This window comes from Mauremys reevesii, linkage group 3 (genome assembly GCF_016161935.1).
Source record: "Mauremys reevesii isolate NIE-2019 linkage group 3, ASM1616193v1, whole genome shotgun sequence".
Taxonomy (NCBI): domain Eukaryota; kingdom Metazoa; phylum Chordata; order Testudines; family Geoemydidae; genus Mauremys; species Mauremys reevesii.
Window position 1 is genome coordinate 10,284,881 of NC_052625.1, and position 19,227 is coordinate 10,304,107.

A 19,227-nucleotide genomic window follows, 5' to 3' on the forward strand; every position below is an offset into this window, starting at 1 on the left:
TATTATAGCTTTGCCTGTTTTTACCACTGAAAGAGAAACAAGTTTTGGGATTTGACTCCCCGCCCCCCATGCTTTCTGGCAGTGCAAAGAGGCTGGCTTACCCTGGCTGTTGGGGATTCTCAGGTAGCACACGGTGGAACACTCAATGTCTCCTCACTCTGGCTATGCCCAGCTGCCAGAATGACCACTTGAAGTCTAGCAGCTGGGTGTAGATTAGAGCAGCCCTGAGCCCTCTCTAATTTATGTAGGAAGCCAAACTAGCTTTCAATCAGCCCCCATATAAGGAAGCCACAGAGGCAGCAGAAAGCCTGGTGTGTAATTCCAGTAAAGGTGTAAATATCAGTGGGACCTTGTAATACATGCAAATTCACTTTAAGATCCAACTCCTACAAGCTGAAGTAAATGTAAAATCACGGCTGATAAAGTTTATGGATGACAAAGGTTGGCAGACTGGTAATTAATGACGAGGACAGGAAAGTTGTATAGAGCAATCTGGTTCACTTAGTAAGCTGGACCCATTCAAACAAAATGTCCTTCAGTACAGACAAACACAAGACCATACATATAGGAACAATTTGGGACCTGAAGAAAAGCTCTGTGTGGCTCGAAAGCTTGTCTCTCTCACCACAGAAGTTGGTCCAATAAAAGATATTACTGCACCCACCTTTGTGTCTCTAATAGCTCAAAGCAGTCATCAATGGGGAATCATCATCCAATGGGGGGTATTTCCAGGGATTTTCTGCGGGAATTGGTACTAGCCTGACACTATTCAACATTTTCATCGGTGATCTGGAAATACAAAATAATTGCTGATAAAATGTGTGGATGATACTAAGATTGTCAAAGTGGTAAACAATGATGGTGAGGGATCTGGACCATCACCTGGATCCATTAAAACAAAATGTGTTTTAATACAGCCAAATACATAGGTATACATCTAGGAACAAGGAATGCAGAATCTACAGCATGTGCAGGGGGGAGGGGGCAGGGGACACGACTATATTCTAGAGCAGCGGTTTTCAAACTTTTTTTCTGGTGACCCAGTTGAAGAAAATTGTTAATGCCTGTGACCCAGTGGAGCTGGGGATGAGTGGTTCAGGGTGTGGGAGGGGGCTCTAGGGTGGGGCAGGGGGTTGGGATGTGGGAAGTGGTCAGGGCTCTGAGCTGGGGCCAGGGATTAGGGGTGCAGGAAGAGACTGCAGGTTTGGGGTGGGGATCAGGACTGGGGCGCGGGCTTACCTTGGCGGCTCCTGGTCAGTGGTGCAGCGGGGGTGCTAAGGCAGGCTTCCTACCGTCCTGGCACTGTGGACCTGGAAGTGGCCAGCAGCAGGTCCGGCTCCTAGGTGGAGGTGCGCAAGCGGCTCCGCGCAGCTCTGGCCTGCTGGCACTGACCCGCCCCCAGCTCCCATTGGCTGGTTCCCGGTCAATGGGCATGCAGAGACTTTGCTTGGGGCAGGGGCAGCGCATGGAGCGCTAGGCAGGGGCGGCTCCAGGCACCAGCGCTCCAAGTGTGTGCTTGGGGCGGTAAGCCGCGGGGGGCAGGCAGGGTGCCTTCGGCGGCTTGCCTGTGGAGGGTCCACTGGTCCCGCGGCTTCGGCGGACCTCTCACAGGCACGCGGAAGCCACAGGACCAGCGGACCCTCTGTGCTTGGGGCGGCAAAATGTCTAGAGCCGCCCCTGTGCCTAGGAGCTGGACCTGCTGCTGTCTGCTTCCGGGGCACAGCGCGGTGTCAGATCAGGTAGGGACTAGCCTGCCTTAGCTGGGCAGCACAGCCAACGGGACTTTTAATGGCCTGGTCGGCAGTGCTGACCAGAGCCGCTGTGACCCAGTGCCTCACTTCCCTCAACCCAGTACCGGGTCACGACCCACAGTTTGAAAACCACTGTCCTAGAAAGCAGTGACTATGAAAAGAGTCTAGGGGTTTGTCACAGGCAGCCTGGTGACAGGATCATAGTGCACAAGTAACTGAACATGATCATTCAGATGATCTCATTGTCCCTTCCGGCTTTAAGAATCTATGAATCTAAATGCAACTGATAAATTCTTACATCTGCATAGCAGGTGTCAGCACCTGAGAAAGGTATGCCTCCATGCATAGACATACCCAGCTGTGTATGCTGCAAATGCATCTACTTTTCAAGAAAATAAATCAGACCTGAAGGAGTCTGAAAAAATGCATATTGTCATTATGCAGCGAGACTTAATTCTTAGCTGTTACCCAGCTGAGATTAAAAAAATAGTTCTGACAGTCAGAAACCTTTAATCTCCTCAACGTAAATCAAACTGTCATCATTTGCCATTTGCAAAGCAGATTTTGATGATAGGCACATGAAGCAGGAGCAGAATAAAAAAGGACATAATTAGCATCAAAACAGTCAGTACACAGATTCTATGCATAATCCACTTTATAATCTTAAATTACAAATCTCTAGTGCTCCTGAAAGAAGAAAAGCAGTGGGTGACTCAGAGTGTCTATGGGGGAAAGCAAGAGACACACACAAATTGAGAAACAAGACAGGAAGAATAAAAGATAGAAACATACACACACACACACACACACACACACAAAGAGAGGAGGGATAATTGACACCACCAGCAACTAGATTCACTCCTAAAAAATTCCTCCGTGAAACCTCTCTCACTAATATTTCTGAGCACCCTGTTTTCTGTCTAGACTCCAGACTTCTTACGTTTATCAGCCAGTCACTGCTGAACGGCTAGAAGAGAGAGGTTGGCTTTTCTTCTTCCCAGTCATTAACCTTGTAAACTAATGTTCTTTCAACCAGAGCAACAATTTCAAGTGGAGAGGCGCCTACCTGATTTGATTTACTTTGAGAGCAGCTGAAAATACAGGTTCCCACAGACTTACAATTTGATCACTTTGGTTTTTGAAGGGCTCATATTGATTGTGTCAGGTAATTTATAATCAGCATCTACTTTTCCCCAAGTGAAGACTGTGATTGGGGCAAGTGATGGTTGGGTGATGAGCCACATCTGGAAGCTACCTTGTGCAAACCTGTGGTTCTTGCCTTCGGGGGTATTGCCAAAAAGTTGCCTGCCCAATATCATGTGATTCAGAATTTGTCCTACTCTTGGAGTAATTTAGTTAAAGAACACCGTGTACCGTGGATTGCTAGTTGTTTTGCTGATGCTTTATCTCACTTTCGGATTGGGGATTTTGGCAATCAGTGCCTGCTCAGGACCTTTGGTGCCTTGGCATCCACAGGCCTAAGGCTACTGGAAGTTCAACGGCATCAGGCAGTAAGTGGTCCTACAGGATAGGTTTTAATAAATTCCTTGGATTCAGTGAAAGAGCAGGCCTCCCTGGCTCCAGCCCATCCCACAACAACGTGGGGAAGGCTTTACTCTTCTGAAGGGTATATCACTCACACCTCACTGTGCTTTTTTTTTAAAATGATGCACCTCTTTGACCACACAGAACCTTCACCCAGAGGAACTTCAGCGTGACCAGAACAGCTATTATGAAGCCTGACACAGGGACAGATTCCACTTCTGCTATTAGCCTCTGTCTGGAACTTACTCTTGTGTTTGCCAACCAGTCTTGACCTTTAGATTTTTGTTGCTGCAGGAAGATGATGATAAGTGTTTCGTGGTAGCAAATTCAATTTTATTTCTCTGTTATCAAGGTAAATTGTGAAAAGATATTAAAGTACACTTACTAAGTATATATGCTGGTGGCTAACTGCGTGCTGCATGTACAATTTGTTTTCCAACATGGCAGCAAAAAGATGGTTTTCTCATGCTGCTTATTAATTTTTGAAGGTGTTGATTTCAAATGTTAGTGGTGTTCTTTGATAAGCTATGGCTTAGACATAAAAATAGATAAAAACATTAAAATTAGAACAATGGGCTGCTCTATTAATGTGTTTACAGAAGTCTCATTAACATTAACGGGAATTCTGTACATGCAAGGCATAGTTGACAAGTTGTATTCTGGGATTTTCGTCTTCCTCTAAAGCATCAGAGATTGGCCATCGCTGGAGATTAGACACTGGACATGGGTGGTGGACCAGTGCTCTGAGGTGATAGAGAGAAGCCAGTTTCTCGATGCCTGGTTGATGTGTCTTGCTCAGTCAAATAATCACCAGTTTGGGGGTCAGGAATGAATTTTCACTTAGGTCAGATTGTCTGGGATCTTAGGGCTTTTTCACCTTTCTCTGCAGCATAGGGTGTAGTTCACTGGCTGGGGTCATAGAATCATAGAATATCAGGGTTGGAAGGGACCTCAGGAGGTCATCTAATCCAACCCCCTGCTCAAAGGACCAATCCCCAACTAAATCATCCCAGCCAGGCTTTGTCAAGCCTGACCTTAAAAACCTCTAAGGAAGGAGATTCCAAGCACCCCCCAGGTAACCCATTCCAGTGCTTCACCACCCTCCTTGTGAAAAGGTTTTTCGTAATATCCAACCTAAACCTCCCCCACTGCAACTTGAGACCATTACTCCTTGTTCTGTCATCTGCCACCACTGAGAACAGTCTAGATCCATCCTAGATCATCTGGGCATTTCTCACCTCAGCAATGGCTTGCCATTGCAGGGGCCTCAGGCATTGATGGCACCTGGGTTTCTCCTGTTCACTGCCTGTGAGACAGAGTTTAGTCTCCTGAGAACTGAAATGTTTTGGTCTAATTAAAGTCTTTGGCTCAAAATAGGGGCAAATGGGTAAAAATTAATGGCCTGTGACATACAGGTGGTCAGACTAGAGATCTAATCATTCCTTCTGGCCTCAAACTCCATGACATTATGAAGAGACCCACAGTGAAGGACCAGAACTATCATTTATGGGCTAGAAACAATTGGTGCTGCCCTTGTTCTTTATACACGACTCCTGTTAATATCAGTAGGAGATCTACTATGGATTGAGGTCACTGCATGGCTCTTCCTCTAGTTACTCTGATATTCTTGGGCTATGCATCTCAGAGTTGAAAAGCTGACCATGGGTGGCTAGGCTTTGAGAATGAGAGGGGAAATTTAACTCAGATCTTGGCCAACATTTAAGCACAGAATATAAATCCTACAACCTTTTGTTCAAAATTGTGGGCCAAGTTCTGCTGGTTACACCAATGTAACTCCAGGCTTTATTTTTCCAAATGTAATGAGTATCTTGTTTTAATGAGCTTTTTACACACACACACAAAATTACGGTGCACCACTAAATAACTAGTTTGAGGTCACCATTTTTCTTTGTCTACCCTATGTACTTAGGGGCAAAATTCACCTCAAGGCCCTAGGACTCACTTTGATGAGGTCTTAAGTGATGCCTAGGAACTTGTGTGTCCCTTGCCCTGGAGTGAATTTCACCCTTAAAAGCTAGATGGGCACAAACTAAAGCAAAAATAATTCCCTGAGCAGCCTCAGTGGTGCTGAGTTCATTCATTTAATTTCTGCAACAACCAACTGGAGATCTTTAGCATAGGAAAGCAGATGTGAATCATTGTGGAAGAGGATAGAAACCACCGATGCTAATACAAAAGGGCCTCAGACTATTCACAGTTTATAGCAACACTTAAAATGGTTCCAAATGTTCTAACTGAGCATCTGCTTTGTTTATATTTTTACTAGCAATACGAGGCTACAGAGCTGAGTGTTTCTACGTCACTCCTCCCTCTGAGCAATGTTTTGCAATGTCTAGCCGGAGTGTACACCTTGCAAGTTATCTAGACAGGGGCATTGTTCTGTGTGTCTACAGCACAATGGGGTCCTGGTTTTTGACTAGAGCTCCTAGGCACTACCACAATACAGATAAATACTACTAGTATGTAGTAGGAAGGGAAGAAATATTAGAGCAGGGATTTGAACATCTAACTAACACTGAATTTCAATGGGAGTTGGTGTCTAACTGCCTTAAGACTCTTTAAAACTACAGCCTAAAAATATCTGTTCACTTCTATTGATAGAGAATTAAAGTTTCAGATGGTACATTACATCCCCAGAAGATGTATTTAAAACTTTGACAGTATTAATAAGTTATGAATCAGTGCTTTAATAGACCATGAAATATACTCTCATGGCAAAACAGAAAAGAATAGAAAAGGAGATGGCTCTGTATATGGCTTTCAGACTCAAGGTGCTTTTTACGACGGTATTAAGAACGGGAAGTGCAACAACTCTCTAGTCTAGGTGACACACGTAGTGGCTGATGTGTTCATTATGTCAACACTGAGAGCTCTTTGGTTTCTATGTCTTCATGAAATCATTCCAAGCCATTAATCCAAAGCACCAGCAGGGGCAAAGCAAGCTTTCCCACTGCATAACTTGTCTCTGGCTCTTTGTCTCATCCCTGATCCAGAAAGTGAGATGACAGTAGTCCCCATGCCCATTCATTCCATGCCCTCTCACCTGGGACTGCCAACAAAACTGCCAATTGCAGTACTGACTATTGTTACCCACTTGACTGAGCTCAGCAACTCACTTCACAAAGGCCACTTTGCAGCCATCAGATAGTAACAACTTTCAATCCCGTTCAAAGCAGCAATAAGAGGCTTTGTATTCCACTACCGGTTCCCGGAGCCATCTAGTTCCCCGAGGACCCGTTTTATCAAGAAAAGGAATGTTGGTTTGGACCCTGAGCTACCTCTGACATGAAAAGCCAGCCAACCAGCCACAAAAATCTTGCCATGAGATCTTTAGCTTCAATCTTGATAATACAGTACTCAGGACAGGCAAAACACCACAAATTAACATCTCACAGGAGAGTACCTGTAATATTCCTACATCTCAGAGCAGTGCACTTTAGCATTTATGCTGGGCATCAGGCCAAGTCCTGATGCAAGACTGAGCCCCACAACCAATGTTGGGAGAAATTTATCTTTGCTTCACAAATTACTGTGAATGTTGTGGATTCACAACTCACAAAGCAATGATCTGGCTTTCTGCAACAAAATGCTAGAACTTTTTTTTATATTAAACAAGAAAAAGTTTCCAAGGAGTGACAGGTCAGAACAGATGTCTAACCTGCTTACACAGTAAAAACAGTTACTTTAGCAGAAGCGCTGGCTGGAACAACTAGGTCCCGGGAATTTCTAGGGAGCTGGAACATTCTAGTCTATACAAGTTCTTATACCTCCCTCATCACTGTAGTATCTGAGCAGCTTCTGGTAGTTCATAAAGTGACATAACCTAACATCTTCTTTTTGGTTGGTCCCAGAATATTAAAGAGACAAGGTGAGTGAGGTACATACCTTTATTGGTCCAGCTTCTGACGGTAAAAGCGACAAGCTTTCGAGCTGCACAGAGCTCATCATAGTTTCAAAGACTGACATTCTCACCAGCAGAAGTTGGTTCAATAAAAGTTATTACCTCACCCACCTTGTCTCTCTAATATCTAACTTCTGTATGTGAGGTTCACTCTATCCAAGGGAGAGTAGGGGAGAAGTGTTTTGGGGACTGTTTACAATACACGCTGTTATGAGTTTGAATTTGAGACATTAACATCAAAAAAGTGTGCCTTGAATTCACTTTACAAATTCATATGGGCCATCTTCAAATCATCATTCAGTCTTTAATTGTGTCCCCGTTCCTCTCAGCAGTGATGCTGGTCTGGTGATCCTCTCCCCCATCCCCACTAGGGTTCAGTGGTTGATAATGCTGGGATATAGCACAATGTTTACTTGGGGGGCTCTTTAAACCAACGTGAAGGCAGCATGGAAACTTGTCTGGCATCTTAGGGTATGTCTACGCTACCCACCGGATCGGCAGATAGTGATCGATCTATCGGGGATCGATGTATCGCGTCTCGTCTAGACATGATACATCGATCCCTGAACGTGCTCCCCGTCGACTCCGGAACTCCACCAGGGCGAGAGGCGGAAGTGGAGTCAACAGGGGAGCGGCGGCCATCGATCCCGCGCCGCAAGGAGTAAGTCAATAAGAAGTAAGTCAATTTAAGTCAATCTAAGATACGTCGACTTCAGCTATGCTATTCTCATAGCGGAAGTTGCATATCTTAGATCGATCCCCCCTGACCCCCGAGTGTAGACCAGGCCTTACACTGGTTTAACATGCAGCCAATGTCTCAAATCACAGCACTTTTCAGCAAAAGGGAAGCTTCCGGCAAGAGGATCAAAAATGGCAGCTACATGTAAAGAGTTAATTTTCAAATACTTCTTACCATTTAATCTTTCATGCCATTGGCCTAAGCAAAACATATGCCATTTTCCTTTAGAGGCATACAATCTAACACAATGCTGCACAATATCCTGCCTCTGTTCTAGACATTTGCATTTCTAATGTGGAACAACTCCTCCACCTAATTATATTTAGAATTATGACTACTTGGTTTGCCTAAATATATTCTAAAAAGATGAGCCTCAGAAAACTGAATCTTTAATCTGGGACAAGTAGTGGAGGATCTGGTGAGATACAGTGGCTACTATCATTAACACATTAGCACCTAAATGTCTCTTCTCCTTCCACCACCCACTGCCATCATGAGCTCCTTCTGATGAAGTAGGAAAGAAGTAAACTGGAGCATTACTGATGGAAAACATGAACATATACATATAAACTCTGACTGACAGGGCTAGGTTATGGGTAGCCTTTGCCCAGCATCAGGCATGGGCCAAGGGCCAGGAGCCAAATGAAATTAATGGGCAGCAGGTTTAAAAGGAAGTTCTTCTTCACACAGCGTACAACCTGTGGAACTCCTTGCCTGAGGAGGTTGTGAAGGCTAGGACTATAACAGGGTTTAAAAGAGAACTAGATAAATTTGTGGAGGTTAAGTCCATTAATGGCTATTAGCCAGGATGGGTAAGGAATGGTGTCCCTAGCCTCTGTTTGTCAGAGGGTGGAGATGGACGGCAGGAGAGAGATCACTTGGTCATTACCTGTTAGGTTCACTCCCTCTGGGGCACCTGGCATTGGCCACTGTCGGCAGACAGGATACTGGGCTGGATGGACCTTTGGTCTGTCCCAGTACGGCCGTTCTTATGTTTAATTACCAGGAACAGGCTGGGTTGGAACACCAGCAGATGAGAACTGAGAGACAAACCAGAGGGCAGGATCCAGAGCCATTTACCAAGAGTCAGGCCAAGTCAGGATACCAAGAGGCCAGGATCAGCTGGCAGGAACAGGTAAATACCAAACCAGCACTCCACGGCAGAGTGAAGCCCAGTTGCACAATCAACTTCCTGGTTCCTCCGCTGACTTAAACAGGGGCTGCAGCCCAGTCAGAAGCCTTGGAGCTCTCCCAATCAGAGTGCAGGGGCCAGGTTTGTGCCTCGCTTGGGCTTCACAGGCCCCAGTCCCAGCTGCTGCGTGTGTGAGCTGCCAAGTGTTGGATTGGAGCATGACGACTCCCACAGACCTGGGTTTGAGACCCATAGGGACTGACACCAAGATGCCGCAGCCATGGTAGAGGCTAAGAGAGATGTCTTGTCCTCTGCCATTGTGGTGGCTATATCCTGCCCTGAAATACCCATCCAGGCCCTAAATCAATGTATCAGCCTTGGCTGCTTCTGCACCACCTCAGAAGCCAGCTCAGCTCTGCCTGCGTGAGGAAACGGTAGCAAACTTCTCCCAGGTCATTGATTCACCCCTCCACAGGATGCCCACTCTGAACAGCGGCAGCTACACCCAAGATGAAATACACAGAATTCATCATGTTCATGGAGCAAGACATTCTGGAAGCACTGAAAGAAAGCCTGCGTTTTGGGAAAGGAAATGTATTTGAAAATTACCTCTTTGAATGGGGCTGCCATTTTTGAGACTCTTGCCAAAAGCTTCCCTTTTTGCTGAAAAGTGCTGTGATTTGAGAGATTGGCTGGGTATTGCCCAGGGTAGCACTCTAACCACTGAACCATCCTTCCTGTTGATCCAGTGAGAGCACAACACCCCACCGCTCCACTCCCCATAGAATATTGGGTCCCATTCATGGTCTCTGTGTTAATTACAGCTACTCAGAAAACTTGCAATTAAAATGAAATTACAACAACATAACTGAAGTTAATTTTTTTGAGCAGATTCCCTCACCAGCCCCCTATTCTGACTCTAGCATTAATCCTCAAAACCCCCTATTGCATTGGGCCAAGATACCTCAGAGAGCACCTTGGTCTTTGTGACAACGGCCTCCATCAAAATCTAGGCTCCTAAGGAACTATGAAGCTGACAACCTCAAGAGTGAATCTCCTGAAAGTGGGAGACGGGACTTTCCTAGCAACAGTTAGAACTCGTTCCTGAAAGGGATCAGATTGACTACAATTCTCATTGCTTTTAGGATGACATGGAAAACTCACTTCCTACAGAAAGAAAGAAAGAAAGAAAGAAAGAAAGAAAGAAAGAAAGAAAGAAAGAAAGAAAACTAATTTAAAAAAACCTAATACTATACACCTGACCACCTACAAGCAAATAGGAAGGAAAATTAGACCACTAGCCAATTGTGAATTAGATTATTATTTAGGATGAAAGTTAGGAAGTGCAGTGATGGGCACTGTTATAAGAATCAAGACACAGATTAGGCAGCTATTCTCCGTAACAAATGTTAAAGATGTATCTTGAAAAGCTCATTTTTCTGACGTTGCAATCTCTCTTCATTTGCTACTTGGAGCAAAATCGCTACTCAAAAAGCTTAGTGATATTAAAGTGGATGGTGATATGTCCATGTGGAAGATATATTTATGAATACACAAAATGTTAAGTACAACAAGACAGAAAAGTTAATCTGATGAATGTTTCTTGGTTTAGCTCCTTTATTCTTTTTCTTCTCTTTATGCATTTCATAGTGTATACCAATATGTACATCCTACTGAAATGAAAAGTGGGAAAAGAAATACATCAGTATTGTAAGTCCTCAGTACAATCAACACCAGTGATTAAACCAAGACTCCATTAAAGCAGATCTCCCATCTGTCTCACAATAATTCACTCTAGCATAAAAAATTAACTTTGTTTTTAAAATAGCATCTCTAACTGTCCATCAGTGTCCCGCCATGAATGCAGAGGACTAGACTAGATGACCTCTCGAGGTCCCTATGATTCTACGTCACAAAAAACTTCCCCTGCTCCTTATGTGTACCAAAGTCTTGCACTATATATTGAGGTTCCATTTATAAAGGGCTAATAAAGAGTTAATTAATGATTAATAGATGTTATCAGCATGTCACAGATATGAGTAGAAAAGTTAAGTCACATCAGTAGAGGCGGTTATAGATATTTATAAACTACAGTTATAAGTGATCTGTTGGACTCAATTACTATTTACAACTTTTATAAACTATTGATAAAAATGTACCCTTCATATAAAGTTTCAGCATGTCTCTATATATGGTTACACCTGATGGATTTACCTATGTGAGATTTCTGCTACCTATGAAATATCTTCCCATATCCCGTATTTCCGAACATCAGCGGATAAATTTAGAATGTGGCACTTGGGATGGGTAATATGGCTAAATAAATGCCATCCTTGAATGGTTTTTGATGAAAGAACCCTCTAAACTACCAAAATTAAATAAATATGTCGTCTTAGTTTGGTCTCAGTTTTCAGTATCCTTTGCCAAAAATAAGCCAGCTAGAAAATGACAGAATGCAAAGGGAAAGCTGCATGAGCAGTGTAGCTCTCCGTTATTTTTACTACGAACTCCAATATTTATTTTCAATACTCATGGCAGGGTGTTTACATCACTGGGTGGATAATACACAGAGTAGCTGGGATTGCAGAACTCTGGGCACAGGTACACTACAAGGCAATTTTATTCATTACTTGTTTTGCTTCTATCTGCAGGTAGGCAAAGCAGCCCAGTATGACCCTTCAGTACTGCAAACACAGTATTATTCATAATGTCCTACGTGCCTTTGTGCCAGTTACATTGACTATTTAGGCTCAATTGCTACATTAATCAACATGACAATTTTTCACCAGCCAATTTCAATGAACTTCATTATCATGCATCTATTCTCCCACTGTCTCATCTTCCCAGAATGCCGTGTTTTCTGTCATTTCTTTCCCTACCTAGGATCTCACGATGCACCATAATGCCACAATTATGCTCCTTATTAGAGGATTATTGCATTCGATATTTAGAGAACGGCTTGTTCTACAGTACATCTTATCAGGGAAGGTGAAGTTATTTCCATTACACTGAACAGTCCCTTTAGAGCAATCACAGTTAATCCTCCTTCAAAAACCATGGCAGCAAGCTATGGGGAGGGGACAGAGGCAAAAGAGATCAGAAATATAGTTTATTTCCCCTCAGGCATGGACTGGCAGGCACCTTCAGACCTTGGGACCTTACTGGGATTCAGCTGACTGGCTGTTTCTTTTTCTTCACTGTGTCCTATATTACATCAAGGTCTCTGATGAGGAAGGATTTGCTGACGTGGGGTTGCACTGGGGAGAGCAGGGTTTTAATGGCAAGGGCGGTGTGGGAGTTGGGGAGAGAGGAGTGAGTCTATACAAAAGAAACCCAGGAAGAATAGGTGCTTACTTAGAAAAAAAATAAAAATACAAAAGGTTAAACTGCAGGGAGAGGGTGAAGCTCATGGAATCTGAAACAGCTGGGAATGTTTCAGGAAACCAAGATGTGGGCAAACTGCTTCTCCTTTTAAAATGGAAAAATAAGCAACCACTCCCCTTGCAGTGACCATTTCCTCTCAGTCTTTTTTTCTTTCCAAAATAAAGGTGCATTCCACCCCCTTCCTCTACCAGTTGGTTACACCTGATTCTGCAAGCACACACATGCTTAGTTGTTCAAAGGGGAAAAGTCCCACTGAGTTCCATGGCACTCCTTAGATGTCTAGACTCAAGCACAAACAGAAGTACTGGCAGAATTGGAGTCTTAGAATGGACGTTTTTTTAGGAGAGTACGAATCTTGTGCTCATAAATGATTGTAAAGCACCAATTACACTGTTGGTGTTATTGCATGACTGACAATATTGTTATGGCCTGGGCATAACCACCACCCTTCATTTAAGAGAGTTGTTAGAAATAGTTAAGCTCCTTTATGGCACCAGGTAGCCGAAAAAATAGCAGCCTTCACCTCAAACACAGGCACATGTCACCACCCAAACCAAAGGCACCTGCAAGGCATATGTGGGAGGAAGGGTTTCACTGGCTATTGTTTTGTGAATGTTCGTGTGAATGAACATTCACAAAAGAAAGAGAAGCAGGGATGCAAAAGCTACAAAACAAGGGATAGAAAAGCCAAAGACACTCAGAGCTAGCACTGGGAACCTGACTCAGAGAAAAGACTAGAGAGCTTTTGGGCAGAGTGTCGTCTGGAAAGGGACATGGAACTGTTGGCAAAGACATTCTCTCCTGTTTGATTCCTCCTGTGCTCAGGGAAAGAGGCCTTTGTACAGTGCTTGTATTGTTTACAGGATCACATCAAAGAAACACCTGACTCCATCATCAATTTCTCCTCTTAATGGAAACAACCCACAACACCATGAATTTGGCTAAGTGGTTGGGTTCAAAAGGATACTTGAATATTAATATTCTTAGCCCAGGTTCAGTTCCTGCCTTTATAAATGCATTGAATGAATTATAATATTGCAGTTTTCACCATTTTTGCATGAGCCTCATAGAAGCTTCAAAAAAATTAGGAAATCAAAAAGTTAAGGATGCCCATGGAACCTTAAGTTTGCCCCTGTGTCAACATGCATAACAATACAAACTTTAATGAAGTGGTTGCATTCTAGTTTTTCCTACAGGATCCCTGCCTCATTTAGGCACGCCTCATGAGGCCTCTTCTCAATATTTATTCATTATGTTCCTACTCCTCTGGACTACTCCCTCATTCACTACACAGTCCTGCCTCATTCACCATCCAACCTGTGCACTAAAGGAGACAAGGGTCTTGCTGAAATAAAAACAGTAAGTGATCATGTAATCACAGAGACACATGCATACGGACAAGGGGACTGAATGAAGGATGCAAAGGCATCCTTAACTTTGTCATTTCTTGTCCTCAAGAGTGTCTCGGTTTGCAGCCTTATAGTCTTTTAACTGTTTTGAACAGAGTTCTGTATGTAAAGATATATTGTTTTTTTCTTTATTTGTGCAGTCTCTCTCTCACACACACACTAGAAAACTCTTCATCTGCTGTGTGTTGTCCAATTAACCCCTGTAGGAATACAGAAGGCATTTATCAAATCCTGCCTAGCACACATCCTCTATCTCTTAAAATGCAGCACACGCAGAGCCCCATGCCTTATCACGTTATAAGTGGCTTCTTTTCTCGCCTATTCACAGAACATGTGCTTCCAAAGCTGGCTTTTGTTGGCCTAGATTCCATCAAAATGCCTTTCGGAGTACATACTGTACTGCTAGGAAAGCCATAATGGCAGATAAATAACATTCTTAAAGACAAGACAAATCATCTCAATCTTTAACTTTCTCTTTCCTTAACTTTCAGAGCTCCGTGAAATTCCCAAATTTTACTTGCCACAAACTTTTTGATTATTAGCCTTAAAAAGGCAAAGCCTTGGCCAGGATTCAGCAAGGTATTAAGCACACGCCCAAGGCGGAGCACACAATTAGTCCCATTGACTGAAATGGGATGACTTGTGTGCCCAATGAAGGCAAGTGCTTAAACACATTGTTGAATCCGTGCCCTAGTTGCTCCCTGGACTGAGATATGGGTCCATACACACATTGGCAGCTCTTGCTTCGATACTCCATCATACCACGTAGCTCTTATATAGCCCTTTTCATCAGTAGCTCTTAAAACACTTTACAAGGGGAAGTCAGTTTCATGGTCCCCATTTTACAGATGGGGAAAACTGAGGCACAGAGCAGGGTAGCAACTTGCCCAAGATCACTCAGTGGCAGAGCTGGGAAACAGAACCCAGATTTTCTGAGAGCCACACCACGGCTCTATCCACTAGACCATTACCACCTAGCTTTCAAGTGAATATACATTTGTGGGTGTGGCTATAGCTCATCTGAAATTGTTTATAGCTGACTTGGACTTTAGTGTAGTTCTTCTGGATTTACACTGCTGTAACTGAGATCAGAATCTGGCTCTTCATTTCTGTTCTACACTTATATGTTTTGTGTGTCCCCGAATGATTTTTATTTCTTTCTGCTGTTTTCTCCATCTCTCCACCATATAATATTGAGCATTATATTCCTGCTGTGCCCTCAACCATCTATTACAGAGGACTAGAATGATTTCCTACAGCCTTGAGGAACTCTGTTGATGCATTATTCAGTTTTGTTTGCTTTCTTTTTATTATTACTTCTATTCATTCAGCCAAGTGTTTTAGTCTTTTAGCCACAATAGCATCACATCATTCTAAAAATGTGTTTGGCAGCACACGGCTATCCCATTTGGAGTATATTCTATTCTGGGTGGGATTCAGAAGGGGGACTTGGCCACCTGAGTCCTACCTCCCAGGAGAATGCAGTAACCACTGTGCTATGAGGCATTTTTGAGGGGAAGGGGTTGTTCTCAATCTCTCCTGGTGAAGCTGTTCCACTGTGTATAAATAAAGAGTCATTGGAGCAAGGCGACTGGAATCGGGGTCTCCCACAACCCAGGAGTATGCTCTAACCACTGGACTCTAGAGACCTTCTCACTAGTGTAAGGAATATTTATACACCAGGGAACAGCTGCACCTGGAAGACTTGCTCCAGAATACCCCACAGCCTGGTTTTCAGGGCACTTTCCTGGAAGGTAGAAGACCCACATTCAAATCCTTGCTCCACACCAGGCAGAGCAAAGATTTGAACTCAGATCTCCCACCTGGTGGGTGAGTGTACTAACCACAGCGCTAACTGTTTTTCTTAAGAAAGGACAGACCTGGCTTAGGCACATAACTCCATGAGATGCTCCATGGCTGGTGCCTAACTCCCTTTGTTGGGTGGGGCTTCAGCAATTCCTATTGGCTCGCTTAGGTAGCTCCCCATCCAGCATGCTTGCCTTTGTGAATCCCATTTTTAGGTGTCTAGTTCTCCCCATTCATTGTGTAGGGAGCCTGAGCACCTAACTCAGGGTGTGGGATTCCACGGAGCAGGAAGGCACCTAAATCCCCCTTGTGAATCCCACCCACATTTTTCTTCCCTGTGTCAGTGCTTGGCGTTTCAAAATTCAGATCCCTGGATGGGCCAATGTTAAAGATGGCTGTGAATGAAAGAACAGGGTGAGGGAAAGGAAGAGGATATTCACAGAATCATAGATTTAAGTCCAGAAGGGACTATTGTGATCATTTAGTGCAGGGTTTCTCAAACAGGGGTCGCCGCATGTGTAGGGAAAGCCCCTGGACCGGTGTGTTTACCTGCCCCGTCCACAGGTTCGGCTGATCGCGGCTCCCACTGGCTGCGGATCGCTGCTCCGGGCCAATGGGAGCTGCTGGAAGCGGCGCGGGCCGAGGGACTTACTGGCCACTGCTTCCAGCAGCTCCCATTGGCCTGGAGCAGCGATCCGCAGCCAGTGGGAGCTGCGATTGGCCAGACCTGCGGACGGGGCAGGTAAACAAACCGGCCCAGCCCGCCAGGGGCTTTCCCTACACAAGTGGCGACCCCTGTTTGAGAAACCCTGATTTAGTCTATCCTCCTGCATCACATAGACCACAGAATTCATCCAGTAATTCCTGCAACCAACCCAAAATGTCTGGTTGAACTAGAGCACATATGTTAGAAAAAACAAAATCATTCTGGATTCAAAGACGCCAAGAGATGCACCATCCACCATGTCCCTAGATAAACTGTTCCAGTGGTTATTTACCCTCGCTTATAAATGTGCACTTTATGTCCAGTCTCAATCTGTCTAGCTTCAAATTTGAGCCACTGGATCTTGTTCTGCTTTTTTATACTAGATTACAGCCCCCTACTATGAAAAGACTTGTCTCCATGTAGGTCCTTACAGGCCATCAAGTCACCTATTAACTTTCTCATTGGTAAGTTAAATAGACTGAGCTTATTAAGTCTTTCACTCAAATTGTTCTGGTAGCCATTTTCTGAATCCCTTGCAATTTATCATCCTTTTTGAACTGCTCAAGAAAGAGATCTTGGGGTCATTGTGGATAGTTCTCTGAAAGCATCTGCCCAATGTGCAGCGGCAGTCAAAAAAGCAAACAGAATGTTGGGAATCTTTAGGAAAGGGATAGATAATAAGACAGAAAATATCATAATGCCTCTATAAATCCATGGTACTCCCACGTCTTGAATACTGCATGCAGAGCTGGTCGCCACATCTCAAAAAAAGGTACAAAAAAGGGCAACAAAAATTATTAGGGGGTATGGAACAGCTTTCACATGAGCAGAGATTAATAAGACTCAGAATTTTCAGCTTGGAAAAGAGACGACTAAGGGGGGGATATGACTGAGGTCTATAAAATCATGACTGCTGTGGAGAAAGTAAATAAGAAAATGTTATTTACTCCTTCTTATAACACAAAAACTAGGGGTCACCAACAGCGGTGCAAGTACAATCCATTTCTTACCAGTACAGGGAGAGGGGCACCAGCTAAGTGGGGGCACCAGCTAAGTGGGGGCATGTGACCTCCACATGTGACCCTCCATGTGACTCCTGCAAACTGATCTTAACAGACTAGATAGGATATAAATTAACAAATTCTCATCCTGAGTGATAAACTGTCTGGCAGACTCTTCAGGCAAAAGTTGCCTTGGCTTTCCCAGGTTTTCATACACAGGCTAAAGATCCTTCTAGCCTGGGACCATCACTTCCCAGAGTTCAGTCCTTGTCCCTCAGGTGTTTCCAGGTGTGTGGTTGCAGGGAGAGTGAGGTCCCCCAATGATATCATTGTCCCCCTTTTGTATCTTCTTCCCGCTCGTTTGATGTGACCTGAGTCACACTGTTCCCATTGTGTAGTGCTATCTCTGAGATACTTCTATTGTACACAGTTCCTGGGGTCATCCTTGTGCATTTCCTCAATAAGCCATTAACATTGTTTGGCCTTTTTGCTGCTGTACCTGAAAGGCTGCTTGTGGGTGTTTTCAACCTCACAACATGTTTCAGTAACACATACATAACCAAACTTCATATACCACAGTAACAGATACAATCCAACAAGATATTAATGTCTAGCAGATCAAGACTTTTAGAATGATACCTCACAAGGCACACTTTGTACAAAACATGACAGTGGTGAATATTGGGGTGTCAGGGTGTCACATATGTCTTAAACATTGCATTGGAAGTTTAATTCCTTGGCTCCTAAGGCAAAAGACAGTCTGGATCAATTACACTGAAGTGACTCTTTTGTGAGTAGTCAGCTTGAGAAAACTATTACACAAGGATGCTTACTTCCTGTAAACTCATCTTGTATCACTTCAGGTGCTTCTGAGGCCTTGTCTACACTGCCGGGGTAGGTCGACCTAAGTTACGCTACTCCAGTTATGTAACTGGAGTCGACATAGCTTAGGTTGATTTACTGTGGTGTCTACACCGCACTGCATTAATGGGAGATGCTCTCCCATCGACTTATCTTACTCTTGTCGTTCCGGTGGAATACCAGAGTCGACCAGAGAGTGTTCTGAGGTCGATTTAGCGGGTCTTCACTAGTGCTACTAAATCGACCCCCGCTGCATCAATTGGAGCAGCGTCGATCCCCGATAAGTGTAGACATGGCCTGAGTAGGCAAAGGCATACTTCACTATGTGGTTAAGTTCTTATAGCAGGAAAAGAAGAATGACTGGTCAATAGCATCCTGAAAGGGTTTGGTATTTGTGTTAGTTACAGAGTCGGAATCTGGTGTTTACTTTCCCTTTGCCCTCCTTACGCATCTTGTCTAAAAACTTCTTCCAGGAAGTAAGAGATGTTTTTCAGTAATTTGGAGATCAACTTGCTTTGCAAGCAAAGTTGTGCAAATACTGGATTTTTCAATTCACTGGGAATTCTAAGAAACAAAATAAAAATTGTTTGGGTCCAAAAAAAAAATGTCAACAAAATCAAAACATTCTATTTAGAGTTCAGCCATTTGAAAGTGTTTTTGGTTTTTGGAAACTTTGAAAAAAAAAAAAAGACTCAAGCTTTGAACCAAAAAATGGAAACATTTCATTTTAAAAATGTTGAAATAAAATTTTGATGTTTTGGGGAATATTTTTGTGTCTTTTTTTTCAAGTGAAACAATTCAGGGAAACCAACATGAATTGAAGAAAAGTTTTGGTGTTGCTGAATCTGAATTTTTCAGCAAAAAAAAGTTTGGCTGAAAAATTTCACCAACCTCTAGCTGTAAAGTCACATGAACCACTGCTCACATGGACGGCATAATGCTATACCCACCCTGTGGGAGGGCATGCTGAC

The 19,227-nt window shown here is 43.7% G+C and overlaps 1 protein-coding gene across 4 annotated transcripts in view; it reads right to left on the reverse strand.

Moving 5' to 3' along the window:
• The window catches only part of PAK5 (p21 (RAC1) activated kinase 5), a 252,096-nt gene that overhangs the window by 154,715 nt on the left and 78,154 nt on the right, over nucleotides 1-19,227 (reverse strand). For all 4 annotated transcript variants that reach the window (XM_039531636.1, XM_039531637.1, XM_039531641.1 and 1 more), the window contains exon 2: nucleotides 665-789. The gene's annotated coding sequence lies outside the window, so the exon portion shown is untranslated. The remainder of the gene's footprint in view (nucleotides 1-664; nucleotides 790-19,227) is intronic.